Here is a 12,001-nt window from a genome sequence, read left to right as displayed (position 1 = left end):
ACCAACATGGAGTTCTGTTCGATATCACTCCAACCTCATAGTACTTTAACCTCCTTGACTCTGGGGCAGCTAAAGCTCTTGCACCTTCTCCTCAGTTTCTCAAATACAGAATTCTTGCTGTCTCCAAGATGATCTTTCAGGTCCCTTTCTTATAAAATGATGCAGCTCCAGTAGCAGACAACTATTGACATCCTTGTTCTTCATTCTTTGCTTATGAGTTACAAACAGTTGATTTAACAACTTGAACTTTTGCTCTTCCTGTGGGTTTCTCAAGATGAATGCTTCCAGTGTGACCAGTAATTACTACTTTGCTTTCAACTTTAATGAGCATAAAATTTGATGTCTGTGTGTACTTCTTTCCAAAATCATAGCTTCTGACTTACTTTGACAGTTTCACAGACTACAAATGATGCTTTAAAAAGAAATTTCTGTATTGAGAACAATTTTCCCAATTCTTCTTTGCACTGCCAGATAATTCTAGAAATTTATACTGTCAGGATTATGCATTTAAAATGTATCAGTGTCTTAAATACTACCTTTATCAGGTTTTGCTAGCTAAGTGATATTTCTTGAATAGAAATGTAAAAGCGCAAGCTCTTTTAAAAAAAACACAAACAAAAACCGCAACTTTTTTGTTGTACTGCAAACTATTTAGGATCGCATGAGTTGATAATAATACATATTAAAAGTGACTATATGTGTTTATCAATTTTGTTTATTACAATATTTGACCTAAAAAGCAACCCTAACTTTCAAATTAGAACCTTATGAATCTCAGAAAGTTGAGACTGGAACCAGAATAACTAGGGGAAAGAGCTAAAACGTGGCTGAGCATTATTTATTTTTGACTTCTCCATTGCCTTTTTTTTTAACTAACAGTAGAAAATCAGATATTAGTACAAGAAAACATTAAGTTACCGTAAAGGAGGCATCAAATCTCTTTTTTAATGAATAATTCATTAAAATAAAAGGACAGAGGGAGTCCTAGCTATCACATCTGTCCAAGAAGGTGCAGGACAAACAGCTCACCTTGCTACAGACACAAGAGCAAAGCAACATTCACTCTGCTGAGCATCTCAGGTGAGGATTCTCTAAAACCAGGCTTGTTTCCAGAGGGCACAGCATCGCTAATTTTAAAAAATCTCTTGAAAGAAAAATTTATCCTTTATATGCTAATTGATTCAGTAAAAAGATCAACTCAGTTATTAAAAGTAAGAATAAAAAAGGAAAACCAGAGGGCAGGGGTATCATAAGTGGCTTTATGAAAAGAAAGAGTAAATATAACTGTCAAGTAAAATGCTACCCATTCTCATTATAAAACATGTCTCTCAGCTACTCTGGCTTGAGGGAAGGCAGGCAATGAAAGGAAAGAAGATTAGTTTTTGTCACCTGACTTATCATGTCTGACAGACTAGTTTGTCAACAAAATATGTGAAACAGTAAACATTTTGAGGCTCATAAACAACATAGAAATGACTGCTGCAAACAATCTTTCACTCTGAGGGAGCTTGGAGTTTAATTTCTTCCTGTGCCCGTGTTTCTATTTTCATTCAGTATCAGCATTTAAGTTCACCTACACAATACCTGTTAGGACAAATAAATGAGTCCAGTTAGCCTTGGGCAGCCTTTCAAGTGTTAGTCAGTATATTGAAGTACACTTTTCATGGGTCTTGTAACATACAATATCCCATGGAGCTCAGCAGTTGTCCTATCCCACCAACTGTTGAAAGAATTCATCTCATGGTAGTAATGCTTTCATTATTTCTCTGGGATGTGGAAGATCAAAGCCTCCATCACTCTCTAGTGGCATGATGGCATGCACTTCAGGTGCTGGCTGGTATCACCACCAGTCTCTCACACTGCAGCTTCTCAGTTCTCCATTAAAAATTAAGAACGGAGGCAGGATTATAGTGTGAGATACCACCACTTGTATCAGTGGCAGACTGAGTTTCTCAGTGAAACTGTGCTACTAAATATCTAACTTTTATGCTTATACAATAGATCATTTCCAAAACAAGACAGAGAGTGCTTCTTGTATAAATAATATGCTGCTTAAATATAACTGACTTGATCCTACTTGTATCCTGAACTTGGCTCTCCCATACACTGGATGGGAAGCCAATAATAAGCACTCCAAATTATTGGAGTGCTACCCGTTGTCATTTGGACCATAAAAACCTAACCTGAACCTGAGAAATCTTTCTTTACTCGATTGCTGGTGGAACAGGTGGAACTGTCACTTTTGGAAGAAAATAAGTTTTCATTTATCATTCTGGAATTTTATCACAGAAACTAGATACTCAAAAAACACTTGATAAGCTTTCAGTGGAACATGGGGCAAAAGTTCAATATTTTTTTACTAGCATTTCTGTAAAAACAAGTGTTTAAAAGTTTCCTAAAATGTTTTAACACTCTTCATTCTTGCAGATGACAAGAGAAAAATTCCATGAGAGCTAATGTAGAAGAAAACTATTAAATAATGGACTTATTCCATGTAACCATCTTGCTCCCTATCCTTGGACTTGCCTTATATGACATGATAGAGATGGAAGAGTGACATGGGGCAGAGTTATGGCTGAATCTTCTAGGCATGATCTCTAACGTGATCAGCTGGGAGGGAAGGTACTCAGCACTGTAGGATAAAGTCTTTTGGAACATGAGATATTCAAAAGAAAGGTAGGACACAGATTATCTGGCAGCATTCCACTCTCATCAGTAGAGGTGTAACAACTGACTGAATAAAAATTTGACCCAGACACCTAGCACTAACTTTCCATTTCATGAACTTGAAACCAGATCTATGCATGACCCCATGCTGTGGGTAGGCTGGAGAGAGCATTCCAGGGATCTCAGTGGAGTATCTATCCTCCTTTCCTCTAAAAGTCCTAGGACCCTGCCTCTGCACTCCCACCCCCTATCTCCCCTTCCATACATTCCCTTCTCCCATAGTTGCTTTTGTTCCCAGGAATCTGGTGTCCTCACTTGTCACTGACTAGCCCTGCTTATCTCCCTTCACCAGGTTCATTGCTGGTGGGTGATGCTGACCACAGATATGGATGAGAGTCTTTCCTTTCATTACCACCAACATGCATGAGGAAACTCATACATGAACAGTATTTATGGTCTCAGATCCTTGAAACCGGAAATCAGATGAAAAATGTTGATTACAACATTTAACTCACAAGAAAAGTGAGTTGTAATCTATATGACACCTGAAAAATGACTAAAACTTTCTTTTCTTTCTGTCTTTAACAGAGGTTAAATAAAAGCCTTTGAAAGTGAATTATATAACAAAATCTTAATATCCATAAGCAATTCTTATGTATTAAAAAATGTAATTTTTTTTTGACTAGAACCAGTATTTCTGACTTTTATACCTCAAAGATTCTCAAAATAATATACCTGTCCTAGTAAAGTATCATTTGCTTTTGATAAAATGATTTTTTTTTATTACCAAGACATTTCCCACAAAGAAGAGCTGTAAAAATCTCTTGGACCATTAACTCCTGCCTAATTTTAATTAATTATTGTATTACAGTAGAGTAGATATGCAAAAGCACCTCAGTGCTCCATTGTATTGGGCAGTCAATTCATGCATTCAGAGAGCAGGAAACAACCCTCGTCAGGCAGAGATTCTGATCGGAACAACACAGAGGAACAGACGGTTAGAGATGAGGAACTTGTACAAAATCACAAAGCAAATATGCGCTGGACCAGCAACCTGAATCCCAAACCGAATTCCTCTTCCATGCCACTTGATTATATGTGTGAGAAAAATTTTAAGGACCCTTTTCTAGGCATAAAGTATTTTCATTACAAATAGATCACCAAATATTGGTCCAAAGGTAGGCACAGAGGATCTGAACAAAAATATAAAACTGTGGATGTCTTTTTTTTTTTAACCTATATATTTCGGAGCATGCAATTTGCCAATTGAGACAACAGGAAATGAGGCTGTAGTCATTACACTTTTATATAGTGTCTTTTTAAAAGGATGTATTATTTCAATAACTTTCAGAGAGGGATACACAGAAAACTTTGAACCGCTGTATTGTAAAATCAGACCCATCACAGGAGAGTAAGAAAAAAAGTGGTGTTCTATTAAGAGAAACCAAAATGCTGAGTGGATGTAATTTTCAAGGAAAAAATCATATATACCAAGTTCAAAGTTCTTGGATGAAAGATTTTTTTCAAGGAAATCGACTAATCGTGCTATCAAAAAGGTACCACATTTCTTATTCAGAAAACCAGAGACATTCATCATTTTCTTTAACATTACATCGATGTAAACTCCAAGAGGACCATCAATCTCTAGAGGAAAGGGCTCTCTTTTATCAGGTGGGAAATAATAAATATCATCACAAAAACAACAAGACAATTATATTTAACAGTCTGCTGACAATGAATGACAGAAATAGCAATAGAGGTTTTTATTTCAGAATGACCTATGGGTTCATTTTAGAAAGCATCTTTTCAAAAACCTGGTGTTTTTATCTCATCAATTTATAGCAGTAGTAGTAGTAGTAGGAATAATGAAGTTCTTGTTCCTTGTAATAGAAATACATCGAATCCATGTTCAATGAGGCATGGACACTGTATGTTTCCCCTTGGAGAATGGCAATTGAAGCAGTGAAGTGAAAACATCTATTGTTACTTTCTCATCACAGAGAGCATTTTCTGTGTGTATTTACAGCAGAACTTGTGAGTCCAAGATGACTGTTAATAACTCCTTTTTCTGCTTAGTGATTCTTAACTGGTAATGGTAAGGAACAAATTATTTGCTCTGGTAAGGGCCAGAGAGAGCGGTGATAACGAAAAATACAAAATATTATTTGACAAATAATATTCTTTGACAAAACCAATAATATTTAATTTGGAAAGAGAAATAAGAGGTCCGTTTCAGAAGTATTCAAAAGTGAAGAATTATAGGAAAAATTAGCATTATTCTATCTTTTTCTTCTTTTTTGATGTTATTGTTTGTTTGGTTGGTTCATTTTTTGTTTTTGGGGGAGTTTCTTGATGTTTTGGGTTGGTTTGTTTGTTTTCTTTAAGGATGCTACGTTATGTGTTGTGGTTTTGTGGGAAAACAGAGCACTGAAGATATATTTATTACGTTTCAAGAAGAGATATATTTTCAATTCCTTTATAAATATCTATATGTCTCAGAGCAGGGCCAGCTACATGATGGACAGCAGGAACTCACATCTCTAAAGATATTTCTAAATTCTATAAAGTTCAAAGGAAATTGAAAAGTACAAAATATGTAGCCCTTACATGAACTTATCAGAGAACCTTTACATTATTATAAAGTGAGCCTACAAGTAAGTTGAAGAGGGACTTCTTATGAGGGCAAGTAGTGATAGGACAGGGGTGAATGGCTTCAAACCGACAGAGGTCAGGTCTAGATTAGATATTAGGAAGAAACTCTTCACTTTGAGATTGGTGAGGCACTGGAACAGGTTGTCCAGAGAAGCTGTGGGTGCCCCATCCCTGGCAGAGTTCAAGATCAGTCTGAATGGAGCTTTGAGCAACCTGGTCTAGTGGAAGGTGTCCCTGCCCACAGCAGGGGGTTTGGAACTAGGTTGTATTTAAGGACCCTTATAACCCAAGCCATTCTATGATTCTGTCATTATTTTCCAGACCTTAATATCTGCTTTTTCAGATTACAGATTTTGTCAATAGTTTAATAGATTATTCGTTATTGCATTCATGTTATAGTTTCTATTGATTGCAAAACTTTTTGTCTGTTCTTCCTTCCTTCTGCATAATTTTGAGAAACTTTTCTTTTTTCCAACAAAATTAGAAGATATAGAATTTTACATAATAATTTCATTAATTATATGTATGCATATATGTTTTGTTAGGTATCTAATGGTATTTTTCCTTTACAGGCATTACATATTTTTCTCAGAAAGAGTATAATGAAAATTATATGAAAATAAAGTTTTAGTTAAACTGTTCAAGGTTCCTAATTTGAACATGCTATTTTTAAAACTGCAAACTCTAAATATATGTATTTTTTAAAAAAAAATTAGGTGTGAGAAAATTGTTAGACTGGGAACAGTTTATGAACAAAGTGGGAGAATGGCAAAATATCAGAATTCTTCTCCTCTCTGTTTTCCTTTAAGAAGAAAGGTAAGCAAGCAAATGCTGCAGCATTTCTCAACTGAGACCCTAAAATTGATGGGTTTGAAAGCCCCTGGGAACCATTTATCTTTCTGCAAAAAGAATATCTGAATACCAGCTTCAGAGCTGTTGTGAAGTTCAAAGTCTTTTGAGGCTTTTTACTGAGAGATATAAAACATTATTCACTGACCAATTTGCAAACATATGCTATTGCTTTAGACTATTTTTATTTTAAGTGACTGGAGCAGGTAAGCATATGTCTACTAAAATTAATGTTTCTCATATGACTCTCTTTCTTCTTTGTCAGACAGCTCTGCACCATAACATGAAGCAAAGCCTATTAAGATACAATGCCACTACATCTGACAAATGGAAACAACATTTTCCAAATTTCACTGTTCTTCTACATTCTAAAATTGAACCAAAAAAAGCTAATCTTACTTAAAACCTGAAAGAAGATATTACAAAATACCCTTAGAAAAGCCAGATTCACTTACATTTTTACTAGTCTAGAGTAGGGGCATGTTGGTATTTATTGATTATATTCTGTCTATTGATATATTCTATCTACACATCTATGTGTACAAACATATTTTCTCATTGTGTTGGATTATTTTATTCCTTTCCCCTTGTATTGCCTGAAGAGTAAGAAAATATTTCTATTTTGTATAGATGGTACAGACACCCTCTGTAAACTGGGTCATTTGCCATAAACCACTGAAAAACACTAAAATTAAAATGGTTCTGTGATCAGGGAGCCATCACGCTCAGAGCACAAAACAAGCTACAGAACCTGCCTTGGGGAATTTACAGAATTTATCCTAGAAGTAAGTTTGACAGAGATGAGTCTCCAGAGACTCATCTTCTAGCAGCAGGCTAATGTCAGAGAGACATTTCTTGTACTCCTGTTCCATTTCAACAGAAAACTTGTTTTCCTACTGGATTTCATTGCACTGTCACCCTGTAGACCTCCTGCACTGTTCTTTCATTCTCCTGCACAGCAACTGCAGCCATTGCCATCTCCTCCTCACCTCCCAGCACCTACCCAACACCACCAAACCATCACCCAGAGGACTTTACTTGGTTCCCATCAAGGGTATGGCTCACTAGGCAAGTTTGTTCACTTCATCAGAAGAGATTTACTGAAATGACTTTTTTTTCAGTCTTACTTATTTCTATAAATGCTATTTGAAAAATTTTTGTTGACTACATAGGAAAACAGGAAAAGCATTCATAGACTACTGTTTTACTGATGGTAATCTTAAGATGTTTTAACTAACTCCTCCTCGAAGATGCAGATACACTATCTGTCGAACTTGGAAATATTCCTAGTGTAGTTCTGGATTTTAATTTTTTAAAAAGCTATTATCTTTCTTTTAATATTGGGGGGAGGGGGAAAAAGATACACTCATTATTTTTAAAATACCATATATAACCATATGTGTATGACACGTCATATACATATATATATGTCTATATATAGACAGTAGGTCTTGAAAGAAGAGTATATTTCATTTAATGGATCAAAGGTCATATCAAACTACAAACATTTTACACTGTTCACTTCTAATGTTGTGTACATGTAGTTCCAGACCTCAGGCTACTACATACAATAAGAAAAGTTAATCAGGATTTTTTAAAAAAGGATATTTCTTTTGATATTCTATGTAATAAATTGTATAATTTCAGAAATTAATTGCATAGTAGTGGAAAATACTTCGCAGTTCTTCCTATGTATCTTCTTTTTCTTCTCCATTTTTTTACTTATCATACCTGATTTCATTTTTTTTCTGAAAGCCCTGGATGTTAGAAAATGTAAAAGCAGACGATGCTTCCTGGATATCACTTTACCAGGTTTATCTTCTCACCTCACCTTTCTAAATAGATTCTTTTCTTTGTAATATTGTTGTGCTCAGGACGAATAAAAAAAAAAGTAATTCACTATTTTTCATCATATTTTGAATAATATTGACTTTATTATTTAGTTGGTTGAAAAAGAGAAACTTCCTTTGTTAGTTACATTTCCCTGTAGACATGTTAGTTAAGCTTCTGGATTCACAAAATATTATGTGAAAATTTTTTAACTCATGATGGCTTTGAGTTTCCTTCAGCACAGTATGAAATTACTGTTTTAAAAATTGTTGCAGCCGTTCCTTTTAATCCAGAACTTCCTGGACAAGGTTTCCTAGACCTAAGTAAGTTACCAGGTGATTCCCTTATGACATGAATTTAGAGGCAGCACACAGAAAGTATGTGAGATTGCAGAAATAATGATTTTCTGCTCCAGCAGATCCTGCAGAGGCTCCAAATGTGAAGAGTCTGGGAAGGAAGAAGAGCCATATGAGCATCTTGTTCTTTCAAATTATTAAATGGTTAAACAGCTGTCATGTGAAAAAAGGAGTTTTCTTCAACCCTTAGTGTGGGGAGATTTACTTGACCCTTAGTGTTTGATTTGCCTGTCAGCACCCCAGGAAAGCCGAGACCCTGGTGCCCGGCCAGTCTGTCAGTGTCCCGTTATGGGGACCCTTCACTGAGCAGTCCTGCTGGATGGGAGGGCAGGACTGACTTGTTCACATCAATATATATTGATGTATACACATCAACAACATAAGGGAGACCTTTCAGGTGGTCTTCCACTGTATTTGAATATGTTTCTGCCAGTGACTGCCAGTGGCCATGAAGGACTCACACTATTAATTTTTATTTTGAATATAAAATTGTGGCAGATTAAGATTTGATACATGCTGGTGATAGTATCTGACTGCAAAAATGTATTTAAAGCAATACATGTGCACGCTCTAATCCCCAGTAAAAATATTCAGCTTGCACAGACTGTGATTCTTACCCAACAGGCATCCCTACAGGGGAGAAGACAGGTTCAGCCCATTGACTGATCCCAGCAGTTACAATGGAGCCTTCCCTAACTTTTCCCCATTCTCAACTTGGTTTTACACTATTGCTCTATGTTTAGGTAGAGCATGAGTGACTCTAGTCATGCCTATCTTTGTTACTGATTGGTGTAAAATTTTCTTGCTTTGCTTTTAAAGATACATTCAAAAAGAATTTAGAGTGCATGCCCAGTGAGGGGTGGTCATACCATGGAGATGAGTAACACTGGGATGGAAGTGTGCATTGATATTACAATTAGGCTACAATGAACCAAGTTCATGTGAGGAGAGAGATTTTGCCATAGTTGTTGGCTCAGCAGCAGGATATCTCCTGCCCTATCTGCCCTGGCTGACAGGTGTTATGTGGTTTATCAGCTGCAAAATACCATCAGGTTCCCTTCCTTTCAAGGATTTCAACAGAGACTGGCCACGGTGTCTCCACTCTGCTCCACCCTCCATTCCATCCGCTCAGTAGGTGTGTGTGTACAGGGAATCACTGTGGAATAGGTTTCAAGCATGCCAACTGCATTCCAGCCAAGGAGCAGCAACTGTGTTTTACCCTAAAATTCCTGTATCATTATAACTTCTGTTAGGATGTAAATATAACTCCTCAGTTTCCTCTGTTTTTTTTCCAGGTCATCTTCCCACAACAGCATTACTGAAAACTGTAATTTTTTCATCTCTTCCTTTCTATGGGAAGCAACACAGATTCCTCCTGATGGGTCTTGCAGGTCAAAGCTTGTATGGCAGGAACAAGTATGCCTAGTTTTTCCATGATCTGTCCTCCTAAGATTTTGAACCAACAGGATTCACATCTTCATGGCCAGGTCACTACTGTAAGACTAAAGGCGACTCCAGATAGCTGAAGTTTCATATGTCTCACCTTGGAGCCAGATTTACAGAGCCCTCTAAAGTTCACGATATTACTTCAGAACACTCTCACGCAAAACAAATTTTAAAGAGAAACTTTTTGCATACAGCAAATATTTTCAAAATCCTTTCCTCTGAAAGTGTTTATCACTTAAGATTCTTTATCAGAGAGGTATTTAAGAAGCATAAAGTTTACTCAGGTATGGTATTTTAACTTTGCTTTCAATAACAGTTGACTCTTCAATTTGCTCTGCTATAGTTCAGGGCTCATTAACATTTCCACTATAAGCCTTGATTACTCTGGCTAAGGATATCAGCTGTTACCAGCCACATATTTGAAAACAAAGCAGGTTTTCTACCTTGAATATATTTTAATTCATTATAAGAAAATTTTTAATGGTTGACTGGTGGAAAAACTACTTTATCCAAGAATAAGATGCAGTGATTCGGGTTTGTTCCTAATATAAAAGCTTTTTTTTTTTTAATAATTTCTAACTAAATAAAATTGGATTAGAGAATACTATAAGGAAAACACTCAGTGGCTCTTTAAATTCCTAAGAACGCAAAAAAGGCCAGAATAAAGGTTTATGTTCTGCAGGGTTCTGCCTCTGACAGGGGATGAGAGGAGATGTTATTGTGGAACTCTGTATCTCCATTTCACCCCTGATGGAAACCACTGCAAACGTTCAGTGTCAGAGATATGTAAGTAACTTCCTTGTGAAAAGACATACTTTAAAAATCCTCATAAATCTGCATCATTGATTTGTAGAGCATGGCAAAACCCTGAATTTGTGAATGCAAATTCATGCTTGACCAACCTGAAAGCCTTCTATGATGAGGTGAATAGATTGGAATATGAAGGGAGAGCAGTGCATGTTGATAACCTTGAGCCTGGTAAAGGCTTTGACACTGCTGCCAGTCATTTGCCACTGTCTCCCTTAACAATCATCATAAACAAAGTATGAGTTACATAAGTGGGCAGTGAAGTAGACTGAAAACTTTCTGAAAACCCAGGTCAAGAAGGTTGTGGTCACTGGTACAGAATGCTTCTGGGGGGAAGCCACAAGCAGCGTCCCAAGGGGTCGGTACTGGATCCAGTACTATGTGGTATCTTCATTAATGACCTGTGCTATGGAAAAGAATACACCCTAAGCAAGTTTGCAGATGATACAAAAATAGGAGGAGCACCAGATGATTGTGCTGCTTTTTAAAGTGACATGGACAGTCAGGAGGACTGGGAAGAGAACTCTCATGACATTCAACAAGGGCAAATGACAAGTCCTGCACCTGGGGAGAGATAAGCTTATGTGGCTATGCATGCAGGGGCTTGATCACTAGGAAAGCAGATGTGTGGAAGACCTTTCTGGATCCTGGTGGACAACTGGCCATAAGTGGCAAAAAAAGATCAACAGCCTTCTGGGCTGCATTAGGCAGAGCATTGCCAGCAGGTCAGGGGTGGGATCCGTCCCCTCAGCCCTAATGTGCTTGTATCTGGGGTGTCCCCAGCACAGTAAGTATATGCACACACAAGGGTGAGACCAGCATGAGCCCACAAAGACAATGAAGGGACTGGAGCATCTCTCACATGAGGAAAAGCTAAGGGAGTTGGGAATGTCCAGCTTCATGACAAAAAAGGGTCAGGGGGATCTTATCAATTTGTGTAACTACCTGATGGTAGAGAAGGAAATCAGAAAGGAAAAGGAAATCAGACTCTACTCATTGGTACCTGCTGGCAGGACAAGAAGCAACAGGGACAAATGAAAACACATTTGTGAAAATACATGGTCTGTGTGAGCAGAAGAAAAGTTTTTTTACTCTGAGGATGGTCAAACACAGGAAAAAGTAGTCTTGGGCTCTCTGTTTGGTTCGATACATCTGTAACAGCTGATATGTTTGGAGAAGGCTGAAAGGGATGTGTTGGTTAAGATGCACCAATAGCCGATATCCTCATAACCAGGAGGCTAGTTTGTCAGAATATCAGAGCCCTAAGTTAGGTTTATATAGCAAAGATTTGACTATCAGCATCTCAAATATTACATGAATGATCCCATCATCAAATGCATTTTTTTGTGTGTGGGGAAGCTTGCATACAGCATCTGTCCAGATGGAGCAGAAAT

The sequence above is a fragment of the Corvus hawaiiensis genome, chromosome 3 (assembly GCF_020740725.1).
Source record: "Corvus hawaiiensis isolate bCorHaw1 chromosome 3, bCorHaw1.pri.cur, whole genome shotgun sequence".
NCBI lineage: Eukaryota > Metazoa > Chordata > Aves > Passeriformes > Corvidae > Corvus > Corvus hawaiiensis.
This window is presented reverse-complemented; position numbering follows the sequence as displayed.